The sequence below is a fragment of the Felis catus genome, chromosome E2 (assembly GCF_018350175.1).
Source record: "Felis catus isolate Fca126 chromosome E2, F.catus_Fca126_mat1.0, whole genome shotgun sequence".
In the NCBI taxonomy this organism is placed as follows: domain Eukaryota; kingdom Metazoa; phylum Chordata; class Mammalia; order Carnivora; family Felidae; genus Felis; species Felis catus.
In genome coordinates, this window is record NC_058382.1 from 24,317,615 (window position 1) to 24,336,981 (window position 19,367).

A 19,367-nucleotide genomic window follows, 5' to 3' on the forward strand; every position below is an offset into this window, starting at 1 on the left:
ACCCACAAACATATGTCCAACAAAACTTTGACAAAGCGGGAAAGAATATCCAATGGAATAAAGCAAGCGGTGCTGGGAAAACTGGACAGTAACATGCAGAAGAATGAACCTGGACCACTTTCTTACACAGTACACAAAAATAAACTCAAAATGGATGAAAGACCTCAATTTAAGACAGGAAGCCATCAAACACCTCGAGGAGAAAGCTGGCAAAAACCTTTTTGATCTTGGCTGCAGCAACTTCTTACTCAACACATCTCTAGAGGCAAGGGAAACAAAAGCAAAAGATGAATTACTGGGACTTCATCAAAATAAAAAGCTTCTGCACAGCGAAGGAAACAATCAGCAAAAGTAAAAGGCAACCGATGGAATAGGAAAAGATATTTGCAAGTGACATATCAGATAAAGGGTTAGTATCCAAAATCTATAAAGAACGTATCAAATTCATCACTCAAAAAACAAACAAATAATCCAGTGAAGAAACGGGCAAAGACATGAATACACACTTCTCCAAAGAAGACATCCAGACGGCCACCCAACACATGAAAAACTGCTCAACATCACTCATCATCAGGGAAATACAAATCAAAACTACAACGAGATACCACCTTACACCTGTCAGAATGGCTAACATTAACAACTCAGGCAACAACAGATGTTGGCGAGGATGCAGAGAAAGAGGATCTCTTTCACATTGTTGGTGGCAATACAAGCTGGTGCAGCCACTCTGGAAAACAGTATGCAGGTTCCTCAAAAAACTAAAAATAGAACTTCCCTACAACCCAGGAATTGCACTACTAGGCATTTATCCATGGGATACAGGTGTGTTGTTTCGAAGGGACACATGCACCCCCATGTTTATAGCAGCACTATCAACAATAGCCAAAGTATAGAAAGAGCCCAAATGTCCATCAATGGATAAATGGATAAAGAAGATGTGGTGTATATATGCAATGGAGTATTACTTGGCAATCAAAAAGAATGAAATCTTGCCTTTTGCAACTACGTGGATGGAACTGGAGGGTATTATGCTAAGTGAAATTAGTCAGTCAGAGAAAGACAAAAATCATATGACTTCACTCATATGAGGACTTTAAGAGACAAAACAGATGAACATAAAGGAAGGGAAACAAAAAATAAAAACAGGGAAGGGAACAAAACAGAAGAGACTCATAAATATGGAGAGCAAACTGAGGGCTACTGGAGGGGTTGTGGGGGGGGGGGTGGGCTAAATGGGTAAGGGACACTAAGGAATCTACTCCTGAAATCATTGTTGCACTCTATGCTAACTTGGATGTAAATTTTAAAAAAATAAAAAATAAAGAATAAAGCAAAAATGAACTATTGGGACCCCATCAAGATAAAAAGCTTCTGCACTGCAAAGGAAACAATAATAATAAAAAAAAAAACTAAAAGGCAACAGACAGAATGGGAAAAGATATTTGCAAATGACGTATTGGATAAAGGGCTAGTAGTCTCTAATGATCCTTTGTATTTCTGTAGTATCAGTTGCAAGTTTGTTTTCTTTTTTTAATTTCTGGTTTTATTTACTTGAGCCTTCTCTCTTTTTTTTATTTTTCCTGGTGAGTCTAACCAAAGTCAATTTTGTTTATCTTCTCAGAGAATCAGCTCTTAGCTTCATTGTTGCATGGTCCTTTTAGTCTCTATTCCATCTATTTCTGCTGTAATCTTTGCTATTTCCTTCCTTCTACTAACTTTGGGCTTTTGTTTATTCTTGTCTAGTTCTGTTAGGTTTAATGTAGATTGTTCATTTTGAGAATTTTCTTGTATCTTGAGATTGGTCTGTATTGCTACGAACTTCCTTCTTAGAATCACTCTTGCTTTATTCCATAGATTTTGCTATATCATATTTGTATTTTTATTTGTCTCTATATTTTATTGTTTATTCTTTGATTTTTGATAACCCATTGGTTGTTCAGTAGCATGTTGTCTAATCTCCACATATTTGTGATTTTTACAGGTTTCTTCTTGTTACTGACTCCAAGTTCCATACCATTGTAGTCAGAAAAGATACTTGATATTATTTCAATGTTCTTAAATTTACTGGAGCTTGTTTTATGGCCTAACATGGATTGATTCTAGAGAATATTCCATGTGCACTTGAGAAGAGTGTATACTCTGCTCCTTTGGGGTGGAATATTCTATACATATTCATTAAGTCCATATTATCTAATATGTTAAGGCCAGTGTATCTTTGTTGATTTTCTGTTTGGATGAACTATCCACTGATATAAGTAGAGTGTTAAATTCCCCTACTGCTATTGTATTGCTATCAATTTCTCCCTTTAAGTCTGTTAATTTTTGCTTTATATATTTTGGTGCTTTATGTTGGGTGCATATGTATTTACAAATATTATATCTTCTTGTTGGGTTGACCCATTTATCATTGTGTACTGTCCTTCTTTGTCTTTTATTACTGTCTTTGTTTTAAAATCTGTTCTGTGTGAATATGGCTACACCAGCTTTCTTTTCATTTTCACTTACACAGAATATCTCTTTCCATTTGAAGTGAGTTCCTTTTAGGCAACATGTAGATAAGTCCTTTTTTTAAAAAAAATCTATTCAACCACTCTGTCTTTTGATTGGAGAATTTAATCCATTTACATTTAAGGTAATTATTGATAGGTATACTTATTGCCATGTTGTTAATTGTTTTCTGGTTGTTTTTATAGTTCCTCTCCCTTTCTTCCTTTCTAACTCTCTTCCATCGTGCTTTGATGACTTATTTGAGTGTTATGTTTAGAATCCTTTCTCAATTTCTATTATGTATCTATTTTAGGTTTTTACTTTATGGTTACTCCAAGGTTCACATGTAATATCCTATATATAACAGCCTATATTAAGTTTATAAGCAAGTTAAATTGAACTCATTGCAAAATTCTATATTCCCCCTAACACACACTTTCTGACGTCACATTTTACATTCTTTTTGATTTTTTGTTCCCTTAACTATTTATCGTTGTTTTAGTTAGTTTTATTACTTTTGCTTTCAATTTTACACTACCTTTATAAGGAAAAAAGACACCACCTTTACCATACATTTACGTTTAACAGTGAGATTTATTCTTATTGTATATTGTCTTATTATTTATTAGTGCCATTTCTCTTCAGCTTAAAGACATCACTTTAATATTTCTTGTAATGTAGGTTCAGTGGTGATAAATTTCTTTAGCTTCTGCTTCTCTGGAAAACACTTATCTCTCCTGTAACCTTGCCAAGTCAAGTATTCTTGGTTGGAAATTGTTTTCCTTTCAGCACTTTGAATATACCATGCCACTCTCTTGTAACCTGCAAAATTTCTGCTGAAAATCTGGTGATATTCTTATGGAGTTTCCTTTGTACATAGCAAGTTGTTTTGCTCTTGCTGTTTTTAAGATTCTCTTTTTATCTTTAACATTTAACAATTTATTATATACATTGGATATATTGCAGATTCAGTTCCAGAGAACTGGAATAAAACAAATATAGCAATAAAGGCAGTCAAATACATTTATTGGCTTCCCAGTGTATATGAAAGTTATGGTAACACTATTTGTAATCTAATATGTGTGTAGCAATATTATGTCTAAAAAATTACATACCTTAATTTAAAAATATTTCATTGCTAAAAAATGATAACCATAATCTGAGCTTTCAGTGAGTTATAATCACTGATCAGATTACCAAAACAAATGTAATAATTAAAAAATTGAACTATTGTGACATTTGCCAAAATACAACAAGGTTACACAAAGTGACCAAATTCTGTCGAAAAAAATGATGTTGATAGACTTTTTTCATGCAGGGCTGTCACAGGTCTTCAATTTGTTTTAAAAAAAAATCAATATGTATGAAGCACAATAAAGTGAAGCACAAATAAAATGAGATAAGCCTATAATGTGTCTTGGTGTAGGAAACTTTTCAGCCATTGTATCTTCAGGTAAATTTTCTTACCCTTTCTTTCTTCTTTTTTTAACGTTTATTTATTATTGAGAGACAGAGACAGAGCATGAACATGGGAGGGGCAAAGAGAGGAGGAAACACAGAATCTGAAGCAGGCTCCAGGCTTTGAGCTGTCAGCACAGAGATCCACGCAGGACTCGAACTCACAAACTGTAAGATCATGCATGACCTGAGCTGAAGTCGGTTGCTTAACTGACTGAGCCACCCAGGCGCCCCTTTCTCTCTTCTCCTTCTGAGACTCCTATAATGTGAATGTTATTTTGCTTGATGTCCTATAGGTCCCTTAAGCAATCTCCATTTTTTCAGTTGTTGACTATTTTAATACAGTGGTTACTATTCATAATATAATTTTATGGAATTGTTGTGTTACATTATTCTTTGATAAGTAGAAATTCAATATACCTTATCTTACTTTCAAGTGTATATTATAGTGATTCAACAATTCTATACATTGCTCCATGCTTACCATAAAGGTATACTCTTTAATCCCCATCACCTATTTAATCCATTGCCCCCACCCCCACCTCCTCTCTGGTAACATCACTTTGTTCTCTATAGTTAAGAGTCTATTTCTTAGTTTGTCTCTCTTTTTTTCCCTTCATTTCTTAAGTTCCATGTATGAGTGAAATCATATGGTATTTGTCTTTCTCTGACTAATTTCACATAGCATTATACTCTCTAGCTCCATCCATGTTGTTGCAAATGACACAATTTCATTCTCTTTTATGACCGAACAGTATTCCATTGTATGTATATACCACATTTACTTTATCCATTCATCTAACAATGGACACTTAGCGTGTTTCCATAATTTGGCTATTGTAAATAATCTTGCAATATATTCAGGGGTGCATATATGCTTTTGAATTAGTGTTTTTGATTTTTTGGGGTACATATACAGTAATGCAATTACCAGATCATACGGTAGTTCTATTTTTAATTTTTTGAGGAAACCCCATACTGTTTTCCAAAGTGGCTGCACCACTTTTCATTCCCACAAACAGTGAAAGAAGGTTCTTTCTTCTCCACATCCTTGCCAACATTTGTTTCTTAAATTTTTTATTTTAGCAATTCTGAGGTGTGAGGTGTGAGGTGATATCTCATTGTACCTTTGATTTGCTTTTCCCTCAGTGATGTTGAGCATCTTTTCATGTGTCTGTTGGCCATCTGGATGTCTTCTTTGAAGAAATATCTGTACATGTCTTCTCCCCATTTCTTAATTGGATTATTTATTTTTTGGGTGTTGAGTTGTATCTGTTCTTCATATGTCCTGAATTTAACCCCTTATTGGATATATATCTAATTTTTCTACAACCAATGTCAGAAAACTTACTGCATGTTCTCTCTTCTAGGATTTTTATGGCTTCAGGTCTTATATTTACGTCATTAATCAAAACAAACCTAAATAAATTTAAGAAGATTGAAGTAATCTTTAATCCAGTTTGAGTTTTTGTGTATGGTGTAAAAAACGGGTCCACATTCTGTTTTTTTACATGTAACTATCCAGTTTTCACGGCATCATTGGTTGAAGAGACTAACATTTTCCCATTGCATAGTCTTTCCTACTCAATCAAAGATTAATTGACCATATAATTGGGTTTATTTCTAGATTTTCCATTCTGTTATATTGATCTATGTGTCTACTTTGTGTCAGTACTATACTGTTTTGATTACTACAACCTTATACTGTAACTTGAAATCTGGAATTGTGATACTTCCTGCATTGTTTTTCATTTTCAAGATTGTTTTGACTATTTGGGAACTTTGTGGTTCCATACAAAATTTAGGATTATTTGTTTTAGCTCTGTGGAAATCCTATTGGTATTTTGATATATATTGCATTAAACTTGTAGATTGCTTTGAGTACTATAGACATTTTAACAATATTTTTTCTTCCAATCCATGAGCATGGAATGTCCTTCTATGTCTTTGTGTCTTCAATTTCTTTCACCAATGTTTTATAGTTTTCAGAGTACAAGTCTTTCATCTGTTTGGTTAAGTTTATTCCTAGATATTTTATTGTTTTGGTGGAATTACAAATGGGATTACTTTAATTTCTATTTATGTTGCTTCATTATTAGTGTCTACAAATGCAATGGATTTCAGTACATTGATTTCATATCTTATGACTTACTAAATTAATTTATCAGTTCTAGTAGATTTTTGGTAGGTTTTTTAGGGTTTTATATATTGTCATCTGCACATAGTGAAAGTTTTACTTCCCCTTACCAATTTGGATATCTTTTGCTTTGTTTTCTTGTCTGAATTTGGTGGCTAGGACTTCTGTGGTGAATAAAAGTGATGAGAGTGGACATCTGTGTCTTATTCCTGATCTTAAAGGTAAAGTGTTTAGTTGAGTATAAATTTAGTTGTGGGTTTTTCATATATGGCCTTTATTAGGTTGAAGTATGTTCCCTCTACACCTACTTTGTTGAGGGTTTTTTCTTATGAGTGGATATTGTACTTTGTTAAATGCTTTTTCTGCAACTATTGAGATGATCATATGTTAGCTTTTCTCTTGTTGATGTGATGTTGTGAATTGATTTGTTAATATTGAACTATGCTTGTACCCTGAGAATAAATCCCACTTAATCATGGTGAATGACTTTTTTAATGGATTGTTTGTTTCAGTTTGTTAGTATTTTCTTGAGAATTTTTGCATTTATGTTCATCAGAGATATTGACCTATATTCTCTTTTTTTTAACGTTCATTTATTTTTGAGAGAGAGTAAGAAAGTGAGAGCCCAGGGAGGGGCAGAAAGAGAAAGGGAGACAGAGTATTTGAAGCAGGCTCTGTGCTGACAGCAGAGAGCCAGATGTGATGCTCGAACTCAAAAACTTAAATCATGACCTGAGCTGAAGTTGGAAGTTTAATGTACTGAACCAAACAGGTGCCCCTATATGCTCCTGTTTGTAGTGTCTTGTTATTAGGATAATAGCATGAATTTGGAAATTCCTCTGCTTAGTATTTTTTGGGATAGTATGAGAAGAATAAATATTAACTCTTCTTTAAATATTTCATAGAATTTACTCTTGAAGCTATCTGTTCCTGGACATTGGTTTCCTGGGAGTTTTTTGCTTTTTGGTTTTTTTTTTCCTTTTTTTAAATATGAACTTTATTGTCAAATTGGTTTCCATACAACACCCAGTGCTCATCCCAACAGGTGCCCTCCTCAATACCCATCACCCACCCTCCCCTCCCTCCCACCCCCCATTAACTCTCAGTTTTTTCACAGTTTTTAAGAGTCTCTTATGGTTTGGTTCCTTCCCTCTCTAACTTTTTTTTTCCTTCCCCTCCCCCTTGGTCTTCTGTTAAGCTTCTCAGGATCCAAATAAGAGTGCAAACATATGGTATCTGTCTTTCTCTGTATGGCTTATTTCACTTAGCATCACACTCTCCAGTTCCATCCACGTTGCTACAAAAGGCCATATTTCATTCTTTCTCATTTCCAACTAGTATTCCATTGTGTATATAAACCACAATTTCTTTATCCATTCATCAGTTGATGGACATTTAGGCTCTTTCCATAATTTGGCTATTGTTGAAAGTGCTGCTATAAACATTGGGGTACAAGTGCCCCTATGCATCAGCACTCCTGTATCCCTTGGGTAAATTCCTAGCAGTGCAATTGCTGGGTGATAGGGTAGATCTATTTTTAATTTTTTGAGGAACCTCCACACTGTTAGCCAGAATGGCTGCACCAGTTTACATTCCCACCAACAGTGCAAGAGTGTTCCCTTTTCTCCATATCCTCGCCAGTATCTATAGTCTCCTTATTGTTCATTTTAGCCACTCTGACTCACGTGAGGTGTGGTTTTGATTTGTATTTCCCTGATGAGGAGAGACATTGAGCTTCTTTTCATGTGCCTGTTGGTCATCTGGATATCTTCTTTAGAGAAGTGTTTATTCATTTCTTCTGCTCATTTCTTCACTGGATTATTTGTTTTTGGGGTGTGGAATTTGGTAAGTTCATTATAGATTTTGGATACTAGCCCTTTGTCCAATATGTCATTTGCAAATATCTTTTCCCATTCTGTCGGTTGCCGTTTAATTTCGCTGATTCTTTCCTTTGCAGTGCAGAAGCTTTTTATCTTCATGAGGTCCCAATAGTTCATTTTTGCTTTTAATTCCCTTGCCTTTGGAGATGTGTCCAGTAAGAAATTGCTGTGCCTGAGGTCAGAGAGGTGTTTCCCTGTTTTTTCCTCTGGGGTTTTGATGGTTTCCTGTCTCACATTTAGGTCCTTTATCCATTTTGAGGTCATTTTTGTAAATGGTGTATGAAAGTGGTCTAGTTTCATTCTTCTGCGTGTGCTGTCCAGCTCTCCCAGCACCAATTGTTTTTTTATTTTTTTTTATTTTTTATTTTATTTTTTAATTTTTTTTTCAACGTTCATTCACCTTTGGGACAGAGAGAGACACAGCATGAAGGGGGGAGGGGCAGAGAGAGAGGGAGACACAGAATCGGAAACAGTCTCCAGGCTCTGAGCCATCAGCCCAGAGCCCGACGTGGGGCTCGAATTCATGGACCGCGAGATCCTGACCTGGCTGAAGTCAGACGCCCAACCGACTGCGCCACCCAGGCGCCCCCCCAGCACCAATTGTTAAAGACACCGTCTTTCCTGCTTTGTCAAAGATTAGTTGACCATACTTTTGTGGGTCTAATTCTGGAGTCTCTATTCTATTCCAATGCTCCACGTGTCTGTTTTCTGCCAATACCATACTTTCTTGATGATTACAGCTCAGTTGGAGAGGCTAACGTCTGGGATTGTGATGCTTTCCACTTTGGTTTTCTTCTTCAATATTACTTTGGCTATTCAGGGTCTTTTGTTGTTCCATCCAACTTTTAGGATTACTTGTTCTAGCTTTGAGAAGAATGCTGGTGCAATTTTGATTGGGATTGCATTGAATGTGTAGATAGCTTTGGGTAGTATTGACATGTTAACAATATTTATTCTTCCAATCCATGAGCATGGAATGTTTTTCCATGTCTTTATATCTTCTTCAATTTCCTTCATAAGCTTTCTATAGTTTTCAGCATACAGATCTTTTACACCTTTGGTTAGGTTTATTCCTAGGTATTTTATGCTTCTTGGTGCAATTGTAAATGGGATCGGTTTCTTTGTTTGTCTTCCTGTTGCTTCATTATTAGTGTATAAGAATGCAACTGATTTCTGTCCATTGATTTTGTATTCTGCGACTGTGCTGAATTCATGTATCAATTCTAGCAGACTTTTGGTGGAGTCTATCAGATTTTCCATGTATAATATCATGTCATCTGCAAAAAGTGAAAGCTTGACTTCATCTTTGACAATTTTGATGCCTTTGATTTTCTTTCATTGTCTGATTGCCAGTGCTAGTACTTCCAACACTGTTAAACAACAGTGGTGAGGTTGGACATCCCTGTCGTATTCCTGGTCTCAGGGAGAAAGCTCTCAGTTTTTCCCCATTGATGATGATGTTAGCTGTGGGCTTTTCATAAATCCTTTTATGGTGTTTAAGTATGTTCCTTCTATCCCGACTTTCTCGAGGGTTTTTATTAAGAAAGTTGCTGAATTTTGTCAAATGCTGTTTCTGCATCGATTGACAGGATCATATGGTTCTTATCTTTTCTTTTATTAATGTAATGTATCATATTGATTGATTTGCGAATGTTGAACCAGCCCTGCAGCCCAAAAATGAATACTACTTGATCATGGTGAAAAATTATTTTTATATGCTGTTGAATACGATTTGCTACTATTTTGTTGAGAATTTATGCATCCATAGTCATCAGGGAAATTGGTCTATAGTTCTCCTTTTTAGTGGGGTCTCTGTCTGGTTTGGGAATCAAAGTAATGCTGGCTTCATAGAATGAGTCTGGAAGTTTTCCTTCCCTTTTTATTTTTTGGAACAATTTGAGAAGGAAAGGTATTATCTCTGCTATAAATGTCTGGTAGAATTCTCCAAGAAGCCATCTAATCCTGGACTCTTATTTGTTGGGAGATTTTTGATAACTGATTCAATTTCTTCACTGGTTATGGTCTGTTCAAGTTTTCTATTTCTTCCTGTTTGAGTTTTGGAAGTGTGTGGGTGCTTAGGAATTTGTCCATTTCTTCCAGGTTGTCCAGTTTGTTGGCATATAATTTTTCATAGTATTCCTTGATAATTGCTTATATTTCTGAGGGATTGGTTGTAATACTTCCATTTTCATTCATGATTTTATCTATCTGTGTCATCTACCTTTTCTTTTTGAGAAGACTGGCTACAGGTTTATCAATTTTATTTTTTCAAAAAACCAACTCTTGGTTTCATTGATCTGCTCTACAATTTTTTAGATTCTATATTGTTTAATTCTGCTCTTATCTTTATTATTTCTCTTCTTCTGCTGGGTTTGGGGAGTCTTTGCTGTTCTGCTTCTATTTCCTTTAGGTGTGCTGTTAGATTCTTTATTTGGGATTTTTCTTGTTTCTTAAGATAGGCCTGGATCAATGTAAATTCCTCTCAGGACTGCCTTTGCTGCATCCCAAAGCATTTGGATTGTTGTGTTTTCATTTTCATTTGTTTCCATATATTTTTAAATTTCTTCTCTAATTGCCTGGTTGACCCATTCATTCTTTAGTAGGGTGTTCTTTAACGGCCATCCTTTTGGAGGTTTTCCAGACTTTTTCCTGTGGTTGATTTCAAGTTTCATAGCATTGTGGTCTGAAAGTGTGCATGGTATGATCTCAATTGTTTTATACTTATGAAGGGCTGTTTTGTGACCCAGCATGTGATCTATCTTGGGGAATGTTCCATGTGCACTCAAGAAGAAAGTATATTCTATTGCTTTGGGATCCAGAGTTCCAAACATAACTGTCAAGTCCATCTGATCCAATGTATCATTCAGGGCCCTTGTTTCTTTATTGATCCTGTGTTTAGATGATCTATCCATTGTTGTAAGTGGGGTACTAAAGTCCCCTGAAATTATCACATTCTTATTAATAAGGCTGCTTGTGTTTGTGATTTATTGTTTTATATAGTTGGGGGCTCCCGTATTCGGCACTTAGACATTTATAATTGTTAGCTCTTCCTGATGGATAGACTCTGTAATTATTATATAATGCCCTTCTTCATCTCTTGTTACAGCCTTTAGTTTAAAGTCTAGTTTGTCTGATATAAATATGGCTACTCCAGCTTTCTTTTGACTTCCAGTAGCATGATAGAGAGTTCTCCATCCCCTCACTTTCAATCTGAAGGTGTCCTCAGGTCTAAAATGAGTCTCTTATAGAGAGACAGCAAATAGAGGGGTCTTGGTTTTTTATCCATTCTGATACCCTATGTCTTTTGGTTGGCGCATTTAGTCCATTTACATTCAGTGTTATTGTAGAAAGATATGGGTTTAGAGTCATTGTGATGTCTGTAGGTTTCATGCTTGTAGTGGTGTCTCTGGTACTTTATGGTCCTTGAAACATTTCATACACAGAATCCCCCTATCTTGTAGGGCTGGTTTAGTGGTGATGAATTCCTTCACTTTTTGTTTGTTTGGGAAGACCTTTATCTCTTCTTCTATTCTGAATGACAGACTTACTGGATAAAGGCTTCTTGGTTGCATATTTTTTCTGTTCATCACTTTGAAGATTTCCTGCCATTCCTTTCTGGCCTGCCAAGTTTTAGTAGATAGGTCTGTCACTAGTCTTATGGGTCTCCCTTTATTTGTTAGAGCATTTTATCCCTAGCTGCTTTCAGAATTTTCTCTTTACCCTTGTATTTTGCCAGTTTCACTATGATATGTTGTGCAGAAGATCAATTCAAGTTACGTCTGAAGGGAGTTCTCTGTACCTCTTGGATTTCAATGCCTTTTTCTTTCCCCAGATCAGGGAAGTTCTCAGCTATGATTTGTTCAAGTACACCTTCAGCCCCTTTCTCTCTTCCTCTTCTGGAATTCCTATGATATGGATATTGTTCTGTTTGATTGCATCACTTAGTTCTCTAATTCTCTCCTCATACTCCTGGTTTTTTTTCTTTTTCTTTGTTTCAGCTTCCTCGCTTCCTCTTTTTCCATAATTTTATCTTCTAATTCACCTATTCTCTCTTATGCCTCTTAATTCTGTGCTGTGGCTAGCTCCATTTTATTTTGCACCTCACTTATAGCATTTTTTAGCTCCACATGACTATTTCTTAGTCCCAGATCTCTGTAGCAATAGATTCTCTGCTGTTCTCTATGCCTTTTTCAAGCCCAGCAATTAATTTTATGACTATTATTCTAAATTCTTGTTCCATTATAATGCTTATATCAGTTGTAATCAATTCGTTAGCTGTCGCTACTTCCTGGAGTTTCTTTTGAGGAGAATTCTTCTGTTTTGTCATTTTGGGCAGTACTTGTGGTAGCTCCAAACTGTTGGTCACTTCCCCTGTGCTGTTCAGAGAAACTTGTGTTGGTGGGCGGGGCCACAGTCAGACTGGTGTGTACCTTATCTTCCTCTCTCCCAGGCGCAGGACTCACTGTGGAGTGGTGTGGTCCCTGTTTGGGCTACTTTAACACTGCCAGGCTTGTGGTGCTGCTTCGATGGGATCTGGCCAAGGGCGTATTAGCCAGAGTGGGTCTGCAAGATGCACAGGGGTAGGAAGGGCAGACTTAGCTAGCTTTGCCATGGGTTGTCCCCTGTGGGAGGGGCCCTTCAGCACCAGGATGGAGGCAGGCCTTTCAGAGGGATGGATCCACAGAAGCACAACATTGGGCATTTGTGTGGTGCAAGCAAGTTTGGTGATGAGAACTGGTTGCCTTTGGAATTTCGGCTGGGGTATGGGAGAACGAAATGGCACTTGCCAGTGTCTTTGTTTCCCACTGAGCTGAGCTCTGTCTTCTAGGGCTCAACAACTGTCCCTCCCAGTGTCCTCTCGCCCTCCCTGCTCTCTGAGAGCAGAGCATTGATTTTTAACATTCCAGATGTTAAGTCCTGCTGGCTGTGAGAACTCAGGAGTCCAGCCCCTGTGCTTTTGTAAGCCAGACTTCGGGGGTTCTGCCTTGCCAGGGGGGTTTCCTCTCCACAATCCCGGCTCCCTCCTGCCAGTCTATGTAGCATGCACTGCCTCTCTGCCCTTCCTACCCTCTTCCATGGGCCTTTTGTCTACGCTTGTCTCTGGAGAGTCTGTTCTGCTAGTCTTCAGGCAGTTTTCTGGGTTATTTAGGCAGATGTGGGTGGAATCTAAGTGATCAGCAGGACGTGCGGTGAGCCCAGCATCCTCCTACGCCACCATCTTCCATGCTTCCAGAATCTCCTGGGAGTTTTTTGATTACTATTCAATTTCTTTGCTGATCATCTGTCTGTTCACATTTTATATTTCTTTCTAGTTCAATTTTGGGAAATTGTGTTTCTAGAAATTATCCATTTTTTTTTTAGATGTTCAATATTCTGACATGTAAATTATTATAATATTCTCTTATAAGCTTTTGTATTTCTCTGGTGTTGGTTGCTAGTTCTTCTCTTTCACCTCTGATTTTTATTTGAGTCCTCTCCCTTTGTGTTGAATCTGGCTAAAGGTTTATCGATTTTGTTGATCTTTTCAGAGAAGCAACTCCTGGTTTCATTGATCTGTTTTTGTTTTGTTTTGTTTTGTTTTGTTTTAATGATTCTATTGCATTTATTTCTGCTCTAATCTTTCTTATTTCCTTCTTTTTGCTGGGTTTATGTTTTGTTTGTTCTTCTCTTTCCAGCTCCTTTAGGTATAAGGTTAGGTTGTTTATTTGAGATCTTCCTTTCTTCTTGAGGTAGACCCATATTGCTATAAATTGCCCTCTTATAACAGGTTTTGTTCTGTCCCAATGATCTTGAACCACTATATTTTAATTTTCATTGGTTTCTATGTATTTTTTTTAATTTCCTCTTTGATTTCTTGGTGATCCCAGTCATTGTTTAATAATATGCTATTTAACCTCTATGATTTTGTGCTCTTTTCAGATTTTTTCTTGTGGTTAACTTCTAGTTTCACAGCACTGTGGTCAGGAAACATACACGGTATGACTCTGATGTTTTTATATTTATTTAGACATGTTTTGTGGCCTAATATAGGATCTATTCTGGAGAATGTTCCCTGAGAACTTGAAAAGAATGTGTATTCTGCTGTTTTAGAATGGAATTTTGAATATATCTGTTATGTACATCAGTTCCAATGTGTCATTCAAAGCCACTGTTTCCTTGCTGATTTTCTGTTTGGATGCTTGATGCCCCCATGTTGAATGAATAAATATTTACATTTGCCATATCTTCTTGTTGGATTCCCCCTTCATGATCATATAGTGTCCTTCTATGTCTCTTGTCTTTGTTTTTAAATCTATTTTGTCCAATATAAGTATTGCTACTCTGGCTTTCTTTTTACATCCATTTGCATGATAAATTCTTCTACATCCCTTCAATTTCAATCTGCATGTGCCTTTAGGTATGAAATGAGTCTCTGGCAAGTGGCATATAAATGTCTCATTTTTTCTATCCATTATGATTTCCTATGTCTTTTGTTAGAGCATTTACTCCATTTACATTCAAAGTAGTTATTGATAGGTATGTATATTGCCATTTTATTACTTGTTTTATGGTTGTGTGTGTAGTTTTTCTCTACTTCTTTCTTTTCTTGCTCTCTTTTCTTATAATTAGTTGACTTCCTTCAATGATATACTTGGAATTATTTCTCTTTATTTTTTTGCATATTATTGGTTTTTGATTTGTGGTTACCATTTGGTTTATATATAACACCTTCTTCATAAAGCAGTCTATGTTAAATTGATGGTCGTTTAAGTTTGAACCCATTCTTTACCCCTCTTTTCCCCACATTTTAGGTATAGTGTGTCATCTTTTACCTGGTCTTATTTTATGAATTTCTTGACTTACTTTTTTACAGAAATACTTATTTTTACTACTTTTGTTGTTCGTTTTGCTTAAAGGGCAGAAGACAAGTGCTTCATTATGAGAACAGTTCAAGAAAATTTCAGTGTACTCCAGTGAAAGTAAATAAAGATTTGCATACATTTTCCTAAATGAACACAAGGTTAAAAGGGGCTACACAGGTTTTATTCCAAATGCCATCCTTGTCTGAGGCAAAAATACCCTTCATTTTAGAACAGAATTTTTATGGAAGAAAGCTACATCATAGTATACTACAGAATGTAAAATCCACCCTAGTCTGGAAGCCATTATGGAAGGGCACATCACCTACACCTAGAGCTTTCTAATGTAGTTTAGAATTATAGTATTTATCACAGCTTTATTGCTTTAAACTGATAAAATGTGAATACACTTTCTATTTTGTTTACTTTTCTATTTGTTTTACTTTTCACATTTTCACTTATGGGTTTTCCTTTCCACTCAAATAGTACCCTTCAACATTTCTTAAGAGTTGGTTTAGTGGTAAAGAATTCCTTAAATTTTGTTTATCCAGGATCCTCTTTGTCTCTCCTTCTATTCTAATAGCCTGGCTGGATATAGCATTCTTGGCTGCAGATTTTTTTTTCAGTACTTTGCATATATTATGTCACTTTCTTTTATCCTGCAAAGTTTCTGCTGAAAAATCCGCTGATAGCCTCCTGGGGTTTCCCTTGTGTGCAACTGCATTCTTTTCCTCTTGTTGCTTTTAAAATTCTCTTTATCACTACTGTTAAAAAAGTTTTTATTTAAATTCCAGTTAGTTAACATACAATATAATATTAGTTTCAGGTGTAAAATCTAATGTTTCCACACTTTCATGCAATGCATAGTGCTCATCATTACAAATGCATTCCTTAATCCTCATCACCTATTTAACCCATCCCCCCACCCACCTCCACTCTGGCAACTATCAGTTTGTTCTCTATAGTTAAGAATCTGTTTCTTGGTTTCTCTCTCTCTCTCTTCCTCTTTGTTCATTTTTTTTTTAATTCCACACATGAGTGAAATCATATGGTATTTGTCTCTTTGATTTATTTCACTAGCATAATACTCTCTAGCTCAATCCATGTTGTTGCAAATGGCAAGATTTCATTCCTTTTTATGGCTGAGTCTTATTCCAATAAAAACACAATGGTCCAAAACCTTCTGGATGCAGCTTCCTAAGAGGGAAGTATAGAGAAATACATGCTTCCCTCAAGAAGAAAAAGAAATGTCAAATAAACAAGCTAAACTTACTTCTACAGAAGCCAGGGAAAAATTAAGCCTGAAGCCAGCAGAAGGAAGAAAAATAAAGATTAGAGCAGACATAGATGATACAGAAACTAAAAATAAACAAACATATAAACAAAAACAGTAGAACAGATCAATGAAACCAGGAGCTGGTTCTTTTAAAAAAATCAATAAAATTGAGAAACCTCTAGCTAGACTTATCAAATAGCAAAGAGAATGAGAGGGGAGAAAAAACAACCAACACCAGAGAGAGGAGAAACAACAATCAACACTACAGTAATACAAGCAATTATAAGAGAATATTATGAAAAACTGTATGCCAACAAATTGGATAACCTGGAAGAAATGGATAAATTCCTGGAAACATATAAACAATCAAAACTGAAATAGGAAGAAATAGAAAACTTGAACAGACCAATACCAGTCAAGAAATTCAATCACTAATAAAAAAATCACCCTACACACAAAAGTCCAGGGCAAGATGTGGCTTCACAGGCAAATTCTACCAAACATTTATTTTTATTTTCTTCTTAAATTTTTTAAATGTTCATTTATTTTTAAGACAGAGAGAGACGGAGCATGAACAGGGGTGGGGAAGAGAACAAGAGGGAGACACAGAATCCAAGGCAGTCTCCAGGCTCCAAGCTGTCAGCACAGAGCCTGACACAGGGCTCAAACTAACAGACTGTGAGATCATGACCTGAGCCGAAGTCAGACACTTAACCAACTGAGCCACCCAGGTAACCCTTTACCAAACATGTAAAGAAGACTTCATACCTCTTCTTCTCAAACCATTCCAAAAAATAGAAAATGAAGGAAAACTCTCAAATTCATTTTAAATGGCCAGCATTATCCTTATACCATAACCAGAAAAACACTCTACTAAAAAAGAACTACAGGCCAATATCCCCGATGAACATGGATGCAAAAATTCTCAATAAAACACTAGCAAAGTGAACCCAGCAGTCCATTAAAAGAATCATTTACCACAATCAAGTGGGTTGCCAGAATGGTTCAATACTCACAAATCAATTAACACGATACACCACATTGATGAAAGAAAGGATAAGAACCTGTGATTATTTCAATAGATACTGAAAAATCATTTGACAAAGTATATCAATTCATGATAAGAACCCTGAACAAAGTAGGGTTAGAGGGAACATACACAACATAATAAAGGCCATATAAAAAAAATCCATATATGGGGCTCCTGGGTGGCTCAGTTGGCTAAGCCTTTGACTTCAACTCAGATCGTGATCTCACGGTTCGTGGGTTCAAGCCCCGCATCGGGCTCTGTGCTGACAGCTCAGAGCCTGGAGCCTGTTTCAGATTCTGTGTCTCCCTCTCTCTCTTCCCCTCCCCCACTCACACTCTGTCTCCCTCTGTCTCAAAAATAAACATTAAATTTTTTTTAATCCATAGCTAATATCCTCAGTTGGGAAAAACTGGGAGCGTTTCCTCTACTGTCAGAAACAAGACAAGGATGTCCACCCTCACTACTGTCATTGAACATAATATTTAACAGTACTAGAAACTCTAGCCACAGCATTCAGACAACACAAAGAAATAAAAAAAATCCAAATTTGCAAGGAAGAAGTCAAACATTCACTATTTGCAGATGACATGATACTGTATATAGAAAACCCAAAAGACTCCACCACAAAACTGCTAGAACTGATAAGTGAATCCAGTAAAGTTATAGAATACAAAATCAACATACAGAAATCTGTTGGATTTATATACACCAATAATGAAACAGCAGAAAGAGAAATTAAGGAATCAATCCCATTTACAGTTGCACCAAAACCAATAAGATACCTAGGAATAAATCTCACCAAAGAGGTGAAAGAATAGCATTCTTCATCACTACTTTTTGTTATCTCAATTACTATGTGTCTTGGTGTGCAGTTCTTTGGTTTAATTTTGTTGGGGGGATCTCTGTGTCTCCTGGATCTGGATTTCTGTTTCCTTCTGCAGATTTGGGAAGTTTTTGGCTATTATTTCCTCAAAAAATTTTCAGCTATTATTTCTTCAAATAAAGTTTCTGTGAATCCTTACAATGTAAATGTTATTATACTGATGGCATTGCGGAGTTACCTAAGTCTATTTTTGTTTTGCGTGATTTTTTTCTCACCTGCTCAGCTTAATCACATTCCATTACTCTGTCCCCTATGTTGCTGTTTCATTCTTCTGCTTCTTCTAGCCTGCTATTTATCCCATCTAGTGTACTTTTAATTTCAATTATTGTATTATTCATTTTTATTGGCTCTTTTTTTTTATCTCATTGTTAAGGGTCTCACTGATGTCTCCCATTTTTTTCTCAAGTCTGATGAATATTTTTATGATCATTACCTTAAATTCACTATCAGGCATATTACTTATCTTTGTTTTGTTTAGGTCTTTTGACATGATTTTGTGCTGTTCTTTCATTTGGGACATATTCCTCTGTCTTCTCATTTTATCTAACTCTCTGTGTCTGTTTCCATGTGTTAGGAAAGGAAAAAAGATAGCTATATCTCCTGGACTTGAAAGTAATGGCCTTATGAAGAAGAAATCTCGTAGTGCTTTGCTATGCAGTGTCCCCTGTTCACCAGAACCTAGAACTTCAGAGGTGTCTCTTATGGGTGATGTGTGCACCCTGCAATTGAGGGTTTTTTTATTTTTTATTTTTAAGTATGGTCATCTGCAATGGCTCTCTTTGCCTGTTGTCAGCAGTATTTGATTTCTGTGGTGTTAGTAGGCCAGTCTGGGAATGTCTTGGGCTTCAGTTACATCAGACCAGGCATTTTCCAGAGATGCAGTAGTACCAAACTGCAGGGTACTTTCCCTATGTTGTCCCTGAGAAGATTTCATTTGTTGGGTAAGCCTACATTCACACCAAGTGTCTGCATTAGCCCACTACTGGGGTCTCCATCTGACTGGTATGTATGGTTATCTTTGCTTCTTTTCGTGGCAGGAGTCACCTTGGAGCATTGCTGGTCACTGTGGGGGCTGCTTGCACACAGGCCTGTGGAACTGCCCTGTATGGGCTCTGGAAAGAGGGTTTGCAGGGGGGAGATCCGCTGAAGCACAGGGAGGGAAATGGTGCAGCAGCGCTAACAAGTTAGGTAGCAAGCCACAGGTGTGTTTACACTGGAGGCAGGGGGAGGGAAGGAAATGGCACCTGCCAGTTCTTTTGTTCCTGGAGGAGTTCCCCAGGAATTTCTGTCCCTTTGGGACATGTTTTGAGGTTAGTAAATAACTCTCCCTCCAGTATGTATCAGGTGCTTTTCAAATTGCTGCTTCTGTACCGTATT